This window comes from Piliocolobus tephrosceles, chromosome 6 (genome assembly GCF_002776525.5).
Source record: "Piliocolobus tephrosceles isolate RC106 chromosome 6, ASM277652v3, whole genome shotgun sequence".
NCBI classification, from domain to species: Eukaryota; Metazoa; Chordata; class Mammalia; order Primates; family Cercopithecidae; genus Piliocolobus; species Piliocolobus tephrosceles.
In genome coordinates, this window is record NC_045439.1 from 127,671,542 (window position 1) to 127,690,067 (window position 18,526).

Sequence of the window (18,526 nt, forward strand, 5' to 3'; positions counted from 1 at the left end):
CCTGCTCCCGGGGTGACAGCTCCCCGCCGCTTTATGCAGCGCCTCACGCCTCCCTCCCGAGGGGGCTGTCTAATTGGCTGCAGGACCGGAGGAAGGGCGGGCGGGCTGCGGGAGGGAGGAGAAGGAAGGGGAGGGGGGCCCGCCCGCCTCACCCCACCCCGCCCGCCGCCCCTGCGGGAGCCCGAGTGCCGGCAGCTCTGCCCGCGTGCTGCGGACCGTCCCGGCTACCGCGCCGTGCACTCTCTCGCCCTGGAGGTTGCCTTTGGAGTAGCTCTCCGAAGCGCCGCCGGGTCCCGGAAGTCGCAGGGCTGGGACACCCGACCCGGCAGGGAGCTGAGCCGCGGGGGCCACAGCGCCCAGCTGCCTCCCCGAAGCCGGGCGGGCTCTTCCCGCGGCACCTGCAGCCCCCTCCCAGTCGCCGCACAGAGCGCTCGCCCAACTTCGGCCGGCTTGCAGCTCTCCCGAATGCGCGCTCTCCGCTGGGCCCTGCGCCGCGCCGGAGTCGGGGCTCCTGGCGGGGCTGCCCCGCGTCGCTGCGCACGTGCCCTGGTCTTGGGTCCAGCGGCCAGATCCCCGCTCGCAGGACAGACGCTCGCTGCGCCCCACTCTGCCCTAGCGGGGACCGCTGGCTGGCACACCCCGGCCCAGCTGGCTTGGAATTTCCCCGCGGCCCTGGGGCTTTACACGCAGTGGGGCAGAAGGCGAAAGCAAAACGCTGGACCATTCCAGCTCTAGGCTGTGTAGCCCTGGCGCCGCTGGGCCTCTGACCTTCACAGGCGCACACCGCCCTCCATCCCAGAGCCCCGGAGTGCAATTAATTTGATTTTTTAAATGCATAAATTATACCTCGATTAAAAAATGATAATTAAAAAGAAAGCACATGAGATCTTTGCTGCTAATCGTTTTAAGAGTTGAAACTCTTGTCGGGCATAACTTCCCAGGAGTGGGAGGTAAGTCTAGCTCCTCTCCTTTTGCCATTTGGGAAATAATCCATCGACCCCCAGGACTTGACACAGCCCCCATCTGAGACACGGAAGCGGCTTCTGATGCATGCCATTCCTCAGGTCGCTGGAACAAAGACGGGAGGCACGAATTCCTGACAAAAGCTGTGCTTTAATCCTCAGATAGGCTCAGGCCCTTCAGTCCATCTCTTTCTATGAGTAACCCCAAGTAATCAACAATGGAGAGGGGTCTTCTTATTTTCCCGAGGCTCCTCCTGTTTTGAGGCCTCCGTGTCCATCTCTGTCCCCTGGTGTCCTTCCGGATAGAGGCGTAAGTTTTGAAGCTTTTGGAAACCCTGCATCTGACCCTTACCCTGTGGTGGTGGAAAGTTCTTGTGCTGTTATGGCCTGGAGTGCACAGCTGAGGACGGGAAAAGGGGATAATGGACCCTCGAACGGGGCAGCCTTGACCAATATCGGCTGGCTAACACTGGTGAGTCGGAGCAATGCCAGCTCTTTCCTCAGCTGCTTCTGCCAAATCCTGGCCTCCCTGCCGTCTTGACTGGCCCCATGGCTCCCACTTAGGTCTCCTGAAAGCATGTGGGCAGATGTGCCATGCTGGGGCCCCTGGCTGGGTGCTGAGCCCTAGCGTTTGGGTGCCTGAACCCAAGAGGACCGTCAGGGTGTATCGACAAACCCTTCCTGCATAGATAGAGGCCAGGAGCCCAAGGCCAGTGGGTGCACCAGATCCCAGGAAGTTGCAGCTCGGGATGCTTTACAAACTGAACTCCCATTCTGAGACTTTATCTGGGATCCTGGGTGGTTGAAATTATGTCACTGCCAGGATTTTTCAAAGAAATCTGAAATAAAATTTATAGAGGAAACAGTGTTAATTAAATAATTGCTGGATTGATGGGGGAGGCAAATGGCATTGAGCTTAGAACTCTGCTCCTTTAGGGAAGATAGTCGAGCCTGTTTGGTCAAAGATAGACAGTCACCACTTTGTTGGCTATGAAGTCAGGAATGAAAGCCACCTCACCTCACACTCAGACGTCCTTGTGACCCGAGGCGTCTGATCTCAGGAGCCAGTTGCAATGATGCCAACTGGCTCACCTGCAGCTCCTCCGTTTGATACCCACGTGATCCTGGGAGCCTGAGATCAGAGTGGAGCACTTAGCCATAGACTTTGTCCCAGTTGGTGGTTCCCAGAGAGCAGGTCAGGAGGATGGGCTTAGCTCTGGGCTTGTCCAGACAAGCAGACTCTACCTCTGCTCCCATCGGCGGGAGGGGTGGAGGCAAATGTGCTTCTCCCCATTTTACAGGTGAGTAAACAGAGGCGTGCAGATACTTGTCCCAGACATCACCATCGGGGGAGAAACTAAGGCCGGACTGTGTGAGAGTGAGTGGCGCACGGCAGGGAGGAGGGGCTTCTCTGACATTCCTCTGTCCTATTCTTTCAGGCAGGTGGGCACCTACGACCCGGGGTGGTCCCATGTCATTGGGGCTGCATAGGACATAGTGAAGACACCAAGTGCTTTGAAGGTCTAAAATGGTGGGAGTATCCCTCTTCCTTGTGCCTGTCCTAGGAATCGTATCTCCTAGCTGTGGCCTCAGAGGCAGGGACCACAGGGGCTGGAAAGGAGGAAGATTTATTTTTGCTCACAGTGAGTTGCTGGGTGTTCAGTTCGGTGGTGAGTTAGTTGCCTGAGCACTGGAGGTGGCAGAGGCCCAGCCCCTTCTGATCACATCCCTGGCCTGAGTTCCAGCTATGCACCCTTGGGTTGGATATTGATCTCTCTGACCTTCAGTTTTCTTTTCCATAATCTCCTTCCCACTTTACAGTGTTTGGGGAGGCTCAAGCAAGATAAGGCTCTCAGGAAGTGCTTTATAAACTTTAAAGTGCTATCACATACCAGCTCTTCATTTTCGTATTCTTCCTGGAGACTGGTTCCTCTTTGCTGGCTTTTCTTCTTGGAAGTCAGCAAGTCCCCCCACTTGTCTCTGGCTTGCGGGAGCTCCCCAAGTCAACAGTCCCTCTGCTCATTGCATTGTGAAAAAGTATTTATTCATTTTGTTTTCAGCTCTGTGGTGCTACTGTTGTCTGCTGCTTGTCTTATTGGTGCATCAAGTGAACTGAGTCCCAGACATGTCACGTTGCAGGCTTGTTTGCGGATGAACACTTAGTAAAAAGAAGCATGAATAAAAGACTAAGATAAAACAGAAGTCAGGTGGTCTCCCCCTAAGTTCAACCTCATTCCATTTTTAAACCCATAATCATTTGTGGGTGATGTTGGGGTCTGAAGCAAATGTAATGAATAATGATGATGATATTGATGGACCCCCTGCTGTGTTTCATGTTATTTCAGATCTGGTACCTGAGCCTTGTGGAGAGATGCCCAGGTCTGCTGAGCATCCCTTGTGTCCCCACAGCCTCTGGTGAGCTGCAAAGCTGCCTCTCCCACCCAGTCTGCTCACTTCACTCAGTGTCATGGAGTTGAGGCAGGGGCCTGGGACTTGGGTGTGCGTTCTGAACCCCTTCCGAGAGAGCCAGGCCCCTGGGCTGAGGGTAGTTCTTTGATGTAGGGAAGCCCAGTCACCCCACTGTGCAGCTCTCAGGCCAGCTCTTGGGTGACTCAGGGAGGTGACCTAACTTCAGGATTTTTGGCAATAAAATGAGGGTGGTGTGTGCCCCTGTGGTGAGGGAAGGTTGACTTCACTGTGAGCACCTCCCTGCTGATATCAGTGAAGTCAATTCCATGTTTCATGTGAGTTGTTCGGTGTTGCCTTAAGCTGACTAGAATAGGCAACTACTTACCTTTCAAGCTTACCATAAATTAAGACCCATCAAATACTACAATATTGTTCTGTCTTCAAGGGACACACAAACAAATCTTTTTCCCTGCGAGTTTCCATCAGTGATTGATTATATCAAGGCAGGAGCACCCCAGGTTGGAGAAAGAGGAGCTGATAACACCCAAACACAGTGATGAGAAAGGAGCTGCCAGCCCACCACACAGCTCCGCCAGCTGCTTTCTCTCCAGCCCTGCCAGTCCTTTCTGGTCCTGGGGAAGGCCTTCCCCATACAATATTAGGCTGAGGCAAATCAGTCTTAGACCAGGCAGAAGCAAATGGAGAACTCATTACATAAAAGCAAAGAGGACACATCATGGTATTTGCGGGTCAGCCTCAGTGCAGCCACAAACACACATGCACACCATATACATATACACACATACACATGCACGCACACGTGCACACACACACACACACACACACACCCCGCCAGTTCACAGCTGCCAGAACTTTCCCCTTGGTCTGTCTTCCAGTGGATGAGAGTTGTGGCCCAGCCAGGAGAGAGCATGGAGGGTAAGGTAGAAAGAGCTAGTTGAGTACCCGATAGTTCTCTCCTTTCTTGCCAGTGGAATCCCATGTTATTGAGGGTGGCAATTGGCTTTGATAAAACCTATTTCCCAGCCTCTCTTGCAGATGGATGGTTAAAGAAGTATAAGCTGAAGTTTTTGGTTAGGGCTACCAAAGAAGCTCTTAGGCATGGTGACTCACGCCTGTAATTCCAATGCTTTGGGAGGTTGAAGTGGGAGGATCATTTGAGGCCAGGAGTTCAGGACCAAAGAAGCTCTTTACATGGGACTGAGTCAGCTGAAAGGCTCTTATTCCTTTCTGCTGCCTGGAACATGGACATGAGAGCTGGGTCTCCAGCAGCCATCATGTAACCATAATGCAATTCTGAAATGCAAATTCCATGGTAAGGAAGTTGGAAGAAATACTTAAGAAGAACCTGGGTCCCTGATGGCCCTGGAACGAGCCTTTCATCCCTGGATATTTTTTCTTGGATTTTTTTTTCATGTGAGCAAAAGGAAAATCCCTGTATTATTAAAGCCCGCCATTTGGGTTTTCTGTTATATGTGGCCGACTTAATCCTAACCAGCACAGCTGGCTGTTGGCCATCGCTATGACAAGAAAAGCAAACTTTTAAACTAAAGTGGAATAATGACCTCATTTTTGTATAAGCAGAGCAGCACAGATATAAAAATCTTATCACCATCTCTGTTATTTTTGACCTTAATCAGATAACCTTGATGTGCTGTGCTCAGGTTTATAGCATATTAAAAAACAAAAACTAGCTCTGGGATGGAATAAATGGAGCTAACTCATTGATTCATTCACAGCTTTAATTGCCTAAATTGGATGGTTGGATGATGAGGTCCTACTAGGGAAGAGAATCTCTTTGGTACAAAAGCCCCGTGGAGCTGCCATCCTCTGGTGCCCATAGGTGTTAGTTGTGTCCTCACATCTACTGAGGAAGGCACCAGTACTCAGAGAGATTGAGTGACTATACAAGTCCCTGGGCCCCCCAGACCTGGAAGATACTTGGTCAGGCCAGCACTCAACCGCGGCAGCAAGAAGTCAGACTTTGTTTTAAAGTAAACAAAATGTCACTCCATATAATCACTGAATTTTGCTCATAATACTTCACACCTCTCAATACCACCACCGGCCATTCTCAGTGACATGAGTTGTTTGCAGACTTTCCAATCTCCTTCAAAATTCAAGAATTCTGAATTTTGAACCACAATTTTTGGGGTTTCAGTTCAATTTACTCCAGACAAAACATACTTCCTGGTTAAAAGGAAAATTGTTTCAGGGGGCTTACAAAAGAAAGGGTTCAGGAAGATTCTTGAACACAAAGTGGTTCTTGCTAAATAATTGTACTGAGATAAGCTTAAGAAAATCAGAAACATACATATTGAATTTCCCTTGAAATTCACATGGGTATAACACTGTCAGGAAAGGGGGCTTAGCAACATGCATTTTGCCAAGCCCAAAATGTCTGAAAAATAATTTGAGTATGTTAAGATTTGGCGAATCACTCTTGGGTTCTTCTATCCTAGTACCACAGTGACAAGACTTTCCCCCTGCCCTTCATCCGGGACCCCCTGTAAAGGAGCATTAGTTACCCAAGAATCTTCCTTTGGACTTTTGCCATTATGTGAGTCTTGGGATGGAGATCAGAGCAGGGGATGGAGGGGTTGTTAGAATCTGTGTGCTCATGAGAATGCCTGGGGATCCTCTTGCAGTTGTGTCTTTGTGGAATGAGAGTTACTCAGGCAGCACTCTTGTGGTTCCCTTGTAATCAGAAAGCTTCTATAAAGCACATCATGTCTTATAACATGTTTAGGCAGACAGGAAGCCTGTTATGTGTGTAGCAGAGAGGAAACCTATTTATGTATATTTTCATCTAGTTTCATATGGCATTGTGGTGATTCTAAAACACTCCACCCCCAAGGAAATGGATTAATTGGGGACCTATAGTATTTTCATATTTATAATGTTCTTTATTATTGAGCATGTCTGCAAGCATTGAGATTGCATTACATTACACTGTATTATACATTACATTGTATTATATATTATATTATTTGCAAAGATAGTTTATCAATTAAGAGACAATGAATTGGATATGGTGTATATAAATAAACATGAATATTAGGAACAAAACATGGGATTATAGACTTTATAAGGTGCACGCAAATATGCGTCTTCTAAATTCCATGGATATTTCAGCTATTATGGATTTCAGCGCATTTTCTTTCAATCCCAGGAAGTACTAAGCTTTTGCACCTGCTTACAATGTCCAGAGATTTCACTGCACTTCTCCTGTTGGCCACTAGATGTCACAGGACCAAGTTGAGTAGGAAGTTGCCACTGAAGTTTGTTCTATGCGAGAAGCAGGTATTTCCTAACTTAGCAGTAAATGGCAGTGCAAGAGCTTGCTGACAGCACAGTGCCCAAAACTTCAATTGCACCACAGAAACATGATGCCAGAATTGGTGATTAGTGCCCAGGCCAGCCCACAAAAGCCTACTCGCTTCTCCATAAGCCTAAAATGGGTTCCTAGCTTTGAGATCAAACAGATGTGGGTGCTGTTCTCAGCTCAGGGAGAACTTGGGCCTAATCTTTTTGAGCCACTACTTCTTTTTCTGAAGATGGAAGTAATAATTCTTGCTCAGCAAGGGATTTGTGGGGGTAAGTGAGAGTGGAGGTGCAAAAAGTACATTTGCAAGGAGATAGACAAGACCTCACTGCCGCCTGACCCTTGATGAAGCTCACAGAAAGCACCACCCAGAACCTTGTCCTGCTGGCTATGAGGCAGCACCCCTGACCTGGCTGCTCTCTTGAGCCCTGGGTGCCCACCTCATCCCCATCCCTTCCTATCCCTCTCACAGACAAGACAACCCAGGACCCTCCAATAGAAATTTGTCAAGGAATTGCAAAAGGATAAATAACGGCAAAGGATAAGTGTGTATGATCCTAGGAGTTTAGCCTTGCAGGCAGGTAGACTGGAAAGGATTCCTGCAGGGCATTTGCCAGCCTCATTTTGTAATCTCCCTTGGTCACAGATTCCTTGTCTGTAGAAGATGGTACCTCCTTCATGGGATTAGAAACGCAACTGAGATCGCTGATGTGACAGGGCCAGCCCTGCCTGGCGTATGGTGGATGCTTCGTTTATGTCACTTGAGAGACTCTCCTGCTAGGGGGATGGACTTCAGTCTCCTTTTTCAGCCCTGGCCAAGAAACCTCCAGCTGGGTGGGCAGCTTCTCAACCCTTCTGGAACCTTCTTCCTGGTCTTCTCTCTGATCTGTGCTACAGACGGCTTTCAGCAGCTCCAGACTCTTCTCTGGCTAATGCCAGGCTCCATTCCCCCAACACCCATCCCTTCATTTGTATTTATGCTTCACCACAACATTGCAGACACTTTTGGGGCTTCTCCTAGGAATCTATCTGGCTTTGGGTTTCTGAACACCCAGCTCTGCCCCAACTTGCTTCTCTCTCCTGTTTCATTAGCCATGTATCAGGTCTGATTCTTCTCAGTCTTTTTACTTTCTTCCTCATGCTGCCTCTCAGGCATTGGTGGGGCACTGGCAGCACTGTGTAGACAAGGATCTTGACTCTCATCAGAATGTCCTGATTGATTAGTGATGTCTGCCGTGAGCACAGGATGCGGGCAAGCCCTAGAAACTGGCCTTTTCACAGGGTGACATGCGCAGGAGTCACCAGGGATCTTGTTGACAGGCAGATTGCATTCATAGGTCTGATGTGGGGCTCAGGGTTCTGCCCTTCTAACAAGCTATTAGCAAGTATCTAAAAAGCTACTAACAAGTATCCTCCCTAGACTGGCAGCATCAGCATTTACTGGGAGCTTGATAGAAATGCAGACTCCCAGGCCCTACCATAGACTTATTGAGCTGGAATCTGCAGGTTAACAAAAGCCTCACCCAGGAGCTTCAAATGCACGTCACAGTATGAGAAGGGCCACCAGGCTATGGTCTGGCTAATACCTGGCCTCTTAGGAAAAACAATCCCTGCCCCACCAAGAGCCCACCTTGTCAGAATGGCTGAAACAAGCTCCTCTTTTTCTTTCTCTCTGTTTATTTTCAGGGTGGAGATGGCATCACCTTCTACTATGAGACCAAAGATAGCCCAATACTGGTCCCAGCCAAGATCCCAACTGCCCCCACTCTTTAGAGGCTCCTTACAGCTATGCCCAAGGAAATGGCTTTGAAGGACTTTAATCAACACACTTTTATAAGATGAGAGTCTAGAAGTACCAGGGCAACACTGTTAACAAGAGGTTGTACCTTCATTATATTGCATGCAAATTGCTGTTTATACTGCTTTTGAATTCTAGGGCTTGAGGAAGGCAGGCTTACTGGGATGGGATATATACTTTGGGGAGGAAGGAGGGACCCTCTGTGCACAGTGTAAGTTAGGCCCTGTGCCCATCGGAGACGCTGCAATGAATGTTACCAGGCGAAGAGCCCCACTTTGTGATGTGAGGCCCCAGGGGCAACAGGGCATGACAAGGTATTTTCCCAGAATGACTGAAGGGGGACATCAAAGGGACAAGTGTGGACAGTGGACAGTTGAAGCAGGCAACGGGAAGGCAGAACTGGGAGACAGCCCCAAGCCTCAGGTTGGAGAGGTGAGGCAAGGGCAGGGTGGGGCCTTCTACGTGGGCTCAGCCCTGACTCAGGCTGAGTTGTTTGAGATGAAGGCTGCGGCTGGGCTGTCTCAGGCACTCAGCCTATCCCAGTAGTGGCCCAGGCTCTTCCGTGAGAGCATTGACTTCAGGATTTGTGCATATTCGAACTCAGGAGATGGCCACATTATTATATACATATGATTTTGTAGACACAGAATTATAATGCTGTATATTTATTTCTGTAGTTCTTCTTTGACATCGGTCTTCTTTACTAGACAAAGCTCCAATTTATGTTATGAACTGAGAGAGATTCAGTAGCTAGTTCCAGGCTCCCTGGCTCCATCACTTGCATCTCTAACCTCTGGGGTACCTGGTGGAGGTCTCTAACCCTCAGCTTCCTTCTCTGCAAAAGTGGATGGCTTGGCAGTGCACAGCTATGGGGACAGCATGATGTTGCTCTGCTGGGATGTTAAGGAAATGGACCTCTCCAGGTGGGAGTGCTGGTGCTGGTGCTGGTGCTGGTGCTGGCTAGGTGTATGGTCACCCTTCAGCTGCTCAAGGAGGTTTGAGCAGCTACGGCGCATTTATTGGCCAAGGTTAGGCTTGTGATTTGTCCCAGTGGAATGGAATGGAAAATTGACTAAGGGAAGATAAACTTTTCTGTGATACCCAAACAAAGGAATACCTTCTGAAGCAGAACTAACTAAAGCATGAGGAATGACCCGGAGAATGAAGGAATAGAAAGAGTGCCACACCACTCTTCTGCCCACTCCCAATCCCCTTCCACTCTGAATCAGCTGTCCCCGCCCAGTAAGGCCTCCCATGATCTCCCTCTACGGTGCCTCGGTGCTGGTTGGCCAGGGTGCCCGCTGTTGCTAAAACAGAATCACTCACTTCAACTCAGGGCCTCTGTGATCACCACTGCTCCTGCCTGGAGTGCTCTTTTCCTGAGATCTTTGCATGACTGATCTCTCCTCATGAAAATCTCAGCTTAAATGCTGCCTCCTCAGAGAGGCCTCCCCCGACCAGTCTGTCTGAAACCCCTCCCGCATCCTGCATCCCATTCTGTCATCTCTATGGCCCTGATTATACATTTCCTCTTTGTTTGCTGATGGATTCCTGATTCTAGAACGTAAGTGAAAATGCAGGGGACCCTCCCCACCCTGACACCAGCCACCAGGTGGCGTCATTGACCCAGGACAGCTTGGTACCTACTATTGCAAGGGGTCCCCAAATACTCAAAATTGGCACCCTCACCAACTGGGAGTTGGATAGTTTATTAGTAGATCTGCAGTGAATGCATCAGGACTAATAGTCTTTCCAGAACAAATTAAAATGAGGCTTTAGGTTGGTGTCATAAAAAACAAGTTCTGCTTGTTTTCCCACCCATGCCTGGGACGTTTATAGATGAAGTAACCCTGTCAGTGCTTAGCATAGTGTTGTATCCCTGGTGGAGACCAGAAAGATCTCCAAAACCTACATCTTTAGAAAATCTGCACCCATGGCACGAGCATGTGTCCATGGCTATGGAGTTAGCTGTTAGCTAGGGTGGAGGAGCCCAGGCCACCTGACTCCCAGACTGGGATGCCTTCTTTCATGCCATGCAGAAACCCATGACCCCAGGCCTGTGCCAAAGCACCCTCTTGGTTTGTATCTTGTAAGAGGTAGAATGTTTAATCCTGAACAGGGTGGACTTCTGGTAAGCCAAAGGGTTTTTTGCTCAGTTACAAAGCATTCTAAGAGCTAGGCACCATAACTACAGAAAAATAAGACATCCCTCAAAGAGTCTGTAATGTAATTGGGAGAATAACTACGTCTGGTAGAATAATGAGCGATGAATGCAAGATGTTAATGACATCCTGGAGAGGGAAGAGTAGAGGTAAGAGATGGTCCTCTTGGGTATAGGGAAGATTTTTCAAAAGAGGGAAATGTCCAAGATCGTGTGGTTGGGCCTCTGTGTTGTCACTCTATTTTGGCAAAATAAAAGCTGGCAGCATTGGTGCAACCATACTGAAAACTCCAGGGAGTTCCAGCTTTGCAGCTGGGTGAGAATGTGCTGTCTGTGCTGTGGCCCCGGGGCTGGGAGTCTGGTGGCCCATCATCCTATGGTTCTGCCATTTCTGCCCAGTCCTAGCATCTCCGGCAGAAGGTATTTTTAGGGTGTGCTTTAAAGACGGACAACTCCTCAGTCAGTCACCAAATGGCTTCAAACTCTGAAAATGCTGAAAGTAGGCTTGACTTTGCTGTTGCTAGGTAGTATCCTGCCTCTATGTTGGGACACAAAATAAAGGCCACCAATCTTTTTGAGGTAGTAGAATTCCTCCCGAGGCGGGTGGGAGAGCATTCACACCCCCACCTGTCTCCCTCCATCTTACACTGGTGCTCAGGAAGCTGCACTGTCAGGCTGTGTGGCACAACCACGTGGGCATGTTTTATTTGGAGTGTTGGTCTCAAGAGGGAAAACATTTTTGGTTATGCTTTTCTTTTCTTTTTTCTTTTTCTTTGTTTTTTGAGACAGAGTCTTGCTCTGTTGCCCAGGCTGGAGTGCAGTGACACAGTCTTGGCTCACTGCAACCTCTGCCTCCTGGGTTCAAGTGATTCTCCTGTCTCAGCCTCCCAAGTAACTGGAACTACAGGCACGTGCCACCACACCCAGCTAATTTTTGTATTTTTAGTAGAGACGGGGTTTCTCTGTGTTGGTCAGACTGGTCTCAAACTCCTGACCTCAGGTGATCTGCCCATCTTGGCCTCCCAAAGTGCTGGGATTACAGGCGTGTGCCACCGCACCCAGCCTGGTTGTGCTTTTCTTAAAATGTAGTTTGCAGCCATAAGCTAGTCCATAGAACTATCTCCACTTTACCTTGTATATAGGGACTCATAAGCAAACTTACTTTTTATCCTTAAATGGTGTAGGACTTGTTATCTATTACATGGATTAAATAGGAAAAATGTTTGAGGTAGGTGGCCTGGCACACATTGTCTGTAACAGATACTACTTACCTAGAGGCCCCTCTCATCTGGCAACTTCCTAGCAATCTAGCAATAATCTAGCAACTTCCTTTCTGCTAACCTTTGTGATTGAAGAAACTTATTTTTGGTAACTTTCCCAATCCACAAAACCAATCCCATTTTAAGGTGGGAAAGTGTAGTGTAACAATGGGGTCACTGTTTTTTTGTTGGTGAGATGAAAATGTTTAAGCTTGGCCCTAACACCAGTTGCTATTGAAAGGTACTGCCTTGTACAAAATAACAAATCAAATCCCAAACTGTCTGTTTATGGTTATTACGGTTCACTTCATTAAGCCATAACTCTGATTACATTCTTTCTCCTGCCCTACCCTGAAGGCTGAGCTCTGAGGCCAGGGGGCTGGGCCTGCTCTTCTCTGGGAACTGCGTGTCCAAAAACATATTTGGGCAAAATGGATGAGTTGTGGACAAAGGGAACTCTCAGACTTTCAGGGGACCTTACCTAAGGGGCTCCTTCCGAGCCCTGGAGTCATGCTCCCCTATCCTGAGCACCTTGGCTCTTGAGACCCTGGGTTCCTGTTGCACCCGCAGAGATTCAAGTGAGAAATCTCTGGTTGGAGAAGCTAAGGTACAGGTGTGAGCTTGTTTTAATCTGAGATAATAATGCACAGACTTTCAAAGAATGAGATGGAGTGAACAGAGAGAAGCCCACGGTTGTGGGTACGGAGTGTGGATGTCCCTGATCCTCCGTGTGTCAGCCCATCTGTTAAGTCACCTTTCATCTTTGTAACATTTTCCCAGGGCCCTCTCCTGCTATAAACGACTTATGAAACACATGAATTAGAGACCGGCCTCAGCCCTACACATGCAGCCCTTGACAGTGTGCTCTTTGGGCAGAGTTCTGGCCTCAAATGCACCTTCAGGAGCATTCCTTTGCTCAAGAGGCTGAGTATGGAGGAAGAGAGAAGGCAGGCAAGGGAGGTGGGTTGCTCTGGGTTCCTTCCTCACCCTCAATGGTGTGGGGCCTTCAAGCTCTTTTGCCTCTCTCTTGGCCTCCTCGCCTATAAAATTCAGTCACACCTATTCATGGGGCAGCAGCTAGTCCCTGGTGATGGGCTCCGCGAATGGAGCCTCCTGGTGTTCATGTCTCTGTGCGGTCCCCGGCTATGCTAACTCTGGGTTGGCCCTGCCATGCCTGAACTAGAGTGCTGAGTCATGGCGGGCCAGTTACAGGCCTGATGCTTGGGAAGCTCGGCAGTTTCTGCCTCTGTACTTGTGGGGGCCTGAGCGTCCATGTAGGAAGTCCAGGTAGCCTTCAGGAGAGACCACATGGAAAATCCATGTGCAGTGGGAGAGGCCCTAGCACCTCAAGGAGAGACAGGCCCAGGTGTCCCAATGTCCTGACTGAGACCAGCCTCCCAGGCACTCCTGCCAAAGCTCCAGGGAAGGGAATGCAGTCACTCCCTGCATTGGAGGTCCAGCCACTGCCGCCACCTGACTGCAGCTGGGCGAGACCCTAAACCAGACCAGCAGAGGGACCCTCTAATTGAGCCCCAATGAACCCTTAGAATCATGAGAAATTCAAAAAATGCCTGTTGTTTTAAGCCCTGAGCTTGGGGGCAGTTTGCTATGCAGGGATAGATCACAAGACATGGGCATACCCTAGAGTGAGGAACGCCAGCTGCCTGCTCCACCCCCACGGTGAGGTCCGAGCGATTTTCCGTTAAGTCTCAACGCAGCTCCTGGCACATGGAGGGTGCTCAAAAAATAGCTGGTTTTCTTATAAATAAATGCAAACAGGTGGTTTTCCCTCTGCGGTGCTCTAATTAGTCTAAACGCTGACTTCTCATGGGCCCTGGCTCCTGATATCCTTAAATCTTTTTTTATTTTTTATTTTTTATTGAGATGGAGTCTAACTCTGTCACCCAGGCTGGAGTACAGTGGCCCAATCTTGGCTCGCTGCAACCTCTGCCTCCTGAGCTCAAGAGATTCTCCTGCCTCAGCCTCCTGAGTAGCTGGAATTACAAGCACACGCCACCACGCCTGGCTAATTTTTGTATTTTTGTAGAGATGGAGTTTCACCATGTTGGCCAGGCTGGTCTCGAACTCCTGACCTCAAGTGATCCGCCCACCTTGGCCTCCCAAAGGGCTGGGATTACAGGCATGAGCTACTGCACCCAGCCCCCCATATCCTTAAATCTTGTTAACTCCATGGAAGGGGGCTTCAGGCGTGTTAGCCCATTGGCAGAGCCATGTTGCAGGGGCATCTTGTTCAGCAAACATTTACAGGCCTGTTCTTATGTGCCAGATGCCACGCCAGGTACTGAGGCTCCTGCAGACGGCACTACAGACCAACCACTGATCTCATAGCTGGTACATGGCGGGGAGAAGACAGACATGGAATGAGAAGCTGCAAATGTGAGTAGTGGTATGGAGAAGTGTGGAAAGGGGAGAGCTTACTTCGGTTTAGTTCAGCTGCAAGTGACGAAGACTAGAAATAACATCACTTAAAGAGGATACAGGTTTATTTTCACCTAAGAGAAATACAGCCTTGGGCAGTCTAGGACTGACAAGGCAGCTCCACAGTCACTCATCAGAGTCTGATGTCTTTTTTCTTTCTGCTCAGCCCTCTTAGCTTGCAATGTCCATCCTCACATTGGTCCCAAGATGGATGCTGGAGCTCCAACCATCATAGCCACATTCCATGGGGGAAGGGCAAATAAGAAAGTTTGCCTCCTGGTTTAACTATCCCCCTTTCAAATAACTTTCTCTGAGGCATCCTCTACCCTCAAAGTCTTCTGCTTACACCCACTTGGCTACAGATGTCTGGAAACTTGGGAAATGTAGTGCTTTAGCTGGACCTATTGCTGCCCCAATAATATAAGGGTCCGTCAGTCAGGAAGAAAGGGGAAAAGGTTTTGCTTGACAACTGGCATCCTCCACCCCAGGGACCACTCCAAAGCACAGAAGTGACATTTTTCAACAGAAAGAAAGTGTGAGCCAATTAGATAAAGAGCATTAAGATGGAGAGACTCAACCCCCACAGAAAACCCAAAGGTGAGAAATCTCATGAATCCTTCAAGGAATTCACAGGAGTCCAGTGTGAACCTCTTCCCTCTCAATGTAATTCCCTCATCTGTTTAGCAGGAGCTTACTTTAGCTTAGGATCTGGGAAAACATGAGTCTCCCCTCCCACCATGAGAAGAAGCTGAGGTTACCATTCATCTTTGGAACTGAGTGAGTTTCCACTTTTCCCTGAGAGCAGACTTGACAGATGAGGGACATGGCGGAGCTGGGGCTCTGAGACGTAAAGCGGGGAAAAGAGGAGCTCTTGAAACAAGGAGAGATGGATCCTTGCCTTCCTCTTCTGGGCTGAGGGGTCCAGGGGACTCCCTGAAGCAGCAGTTAGGGAGGCTATAGCCATGAGACTTCTGGCAACTTCCAGGAGGACCTGGCACACTGCTATCTGTTTGCTGATTTAGTCTAATAAGTGCATGAAACAGTATTTTGAAATTACAATCTCCTTAGCTCTGGGGTCTACAGCAATGACTCCTCGAAATTCCTTTTGTTCTGATCTCACACATCAATTCAGCATGTGAGGGGGTCTGAAGGGAACTCAATTAGAAATGCAGGCTAGATACATGTTGTTTCCTTTCTCTTTTTCTTTCTCTTTCTTTCTTTTTTTCTTTTGCCTTTCAACACCCGGGGCTTGCCAAGCCCACTTCAAGGAAAGGGGCGGCATTTTAAGTTAGCCCTGTTTTCTGGAACTGGTGGGAACGTCTTCATTTTTTCAAGTTTCCGCCTGTGGTTACCTTGCAAGGCTTCTCAGCCAGGCCCTGCGTGTCCCCTCTCCTGCTGCATCCCGGCTTCCCCTGGCTGGATTCCCCAGCGCATCTGCTGTGGGCTGGGTGCCCAATTGTTTTCCATTAATGACTCTGGACAGAGAGGCCTACACAGCTGCACAGCTTGTGACTCAATGTACCCGACACATATACTCCCTGCCTGTCCCCAGCCAACCCCTGCCAGAGAGCCATCGGAAACTGGTGTTTACTGGGAAGTGATTTGACTTTGTAACACGGTGACCACAAGCCCCATTCCACTGGCCGACAAGGTCCCAAATATTTCCTTCTCTCATGAACTTCCCATTCCCCCTGCCCCCACAGTTGCTGTTTAGAAAAGTGTGGCTCAGGAAGGGGAGGAGAAAGTGGCAGCCTCATAATCTGGGAACGAAAGAGTCTTTGCACACTGTCATTAGAGGTCTGTACATATTGGACAAAATGTTGCTCTCTTGAAAAGTGAGTTATAACTCCTTAAATTTGCCCAAGTCATCGTTTTCAGGATCTGCCTCTCGTTTCTTAGAAGGCATTACATCGCTTTAATATGCAACAGTCTAACGTAACATTAAATCATTTTTAAAAGTTTCATCTAGTTGATCCTGAGCCAAGGTATTCTTGGGTTGGGTTGCACATCCACCCTTTTGTTTTTTATATAGTTAAAAAGAAACACACGACAAAATACCTATCAAGTGATCTCACCCTTGCTGGTGTCCAAGAGTGATCTCTTGGCTCAGTGGGTCTCTTTGGTTTGTAGGGGCCCCAAAGAATGGCTTCATTTTCGAGACCAGCGAGTATTCTATGTGTGCCCACCACACACACCAGACTGCAGTGTGTGGGGGTGGGAGTAGGTGCCTGGGCCAGGTGAGAATGGAAAAATCATGGTTTTCCAGGGATGCCAGGGACTCGAAGAGAGAGAGGCTAAGCCAGAGCTGGGAGGAGAGCAAGTGCTTTTGCTCCTTTTATAAGAGATGCTTCAGCAAAGCCTTCACCACACACATCCTCCATTTCCCTTCCACAAAAGGGGACCACTCTTTCACTGTGGCCCCACATGAGGGCTGCTCTCCCAGGAGTCTTTGTCCTAACTCCTGCACCAAATCTTCTCCTTTGTTTGTCCTCCAGAGCATCCTTGGAACCTTTCTTTCTTTCTTTGTTTTTGAGAAGGAATCTTGCTCTGTTTCCCAGGCTGGAGTGCAGTAGCGTGATCTCAGCGCACTGCAATCTCTGCCTCCCAGGTTCCAGCGATTCTCCTGCCTCAGCCTCTTGAGTAGCTGGGACTACAGGTGCACACCACCATGCCTGGCTAATTTTTGTATTTTTAGTAGAGACGGGGTTTCACCATGTTGGCCAGGCTGGTCTCGAACTCCTGACCTCAAGTGATCCACCTGCCTTGGCCTCACAAAGTGCTGGAATTACAGGCATGAGCCACTGCACCCAGCCTCTGTGGAACCTTTAGCCCTCAGTCAACTCTGCTTGGGTTAGACTTGGGTGTTCAAATGCCTGTCTCCCCACAGACAGTAAGAAGGGAGCCATGTCTTGGTCACCCAAAAATCTTGATGGCCTTCCAGTGTCCTTTGGTGACTCAGTGAATGCAGCAGAACCCCTCATATGGAGCTGGGGAAGATGGGGAGATGTCGCTTCCACTGTCACCTCCCGCCTCCTGCCCAGTACTCAGCCCAACCCCACAGCCCCCCAACCCGCAGGATCCCCACTTCTCACTTCCTGACTCCACTCCTGCCCAGGCCTTGTCCTGCTGCCCTGGGGATTCCCCCAGCTCACCTTGGTTCTTCAGAATATGTAGTGGGGGTGGTAGAGATACATGTAGGGATGTCTGGTAGGTGTGACAACATCCTTCCAGTCTCAGCCACTTCCAGAAGCTGCCTACGCCCTTGAGACTAGGTGATGGTCGGGTGGAGGAGGAAGTGGTTAGGGAAGCAGAGACCCAGATGGCTGCCTGAGTCCTAGGTAGGATGAGGGCCTAGGGGTAGAATCTCCCGGGAGCACTCTGAGGACTCACTGGATAATCCACACTCTGTCATCCTCCAGGAACCTGGGGCCTCGAGAGCCTCCTCCTGGAGCCTGTGGATGTGAGCCACCCTGGCCTCTGACCCGATCCTGGACACGTCTAGCAGGGTTGGCACCAGCTGCCCCCCAGCAATCCACGAGCCGACACCAGCCGCCGGGGGCCTGTGTTGCACGCTGGGTCTCTTCCTGCTCTCCCTGGGCCTGGCCTCTCCTCCCCATTCGGCTTGGCTGGTCTGGAAACAATGACTGTGGACAGAAACGACTACTCATGGGGGTTTTGGAAACCGCGGCTGGGCATCAGCAAACAGCTTTTGCACAGGGCAGTGGCTCCCGAGGAGACGCAGAAACGATGGGAGGCTGGAGGGGAAGTGACAGAGACAATAGGAGGCATTGTGTCTTCTCCCAGGAAGCTCTGCTTTGCATTGCTTCCAAGAAAATTGACTCTGGGGCAGCTCCATCTATTCTAAAGCAACAGCTTTATGTGATTATGTTAGTCCCAGGCTCGGACAAATGCGCCCTTCCTACCTCATTAACAATGCCAGCAGGGCCCAGCTGTGCCATGGGGGGGCTCCGTGCCCTAATTCATCAGACAAGGCCGAGTGTAGGAAGTCACAAGAACAATGCGTCTTAGAGCAGAAGCTGTCTGTGGAGGGAGTGCAGCTTTGATGTGGGGCATGGCCCTGATTAGGGTTGACGGCTAGGGATGGTCCGTGCTCGGGAAGGTGGCATAAGCCCGGATGGCATTTGGGATGTGGGG

At 49.6% G+C, this 18,526-nt stretch overlaps 1 long non-coding RNA gene across 1 annotated transcript; it reads right to left on the bottom strand.

Moving 5' to 3' along the window:
- Positions 1 to 17,757: 17,757 nt before the first annotated feature.
- On the bottom strand, positions 17,758 to 18,227 carry LOC111527352. Its single transcript, XR_004228977.1, has one exon. It is a non-coding gene; the product is annotated as an uncharacterized LOC111527352 (long non-coding RNA).
- Positions 18,228 to 18,526: the final 299 nt, after the last annotated feature.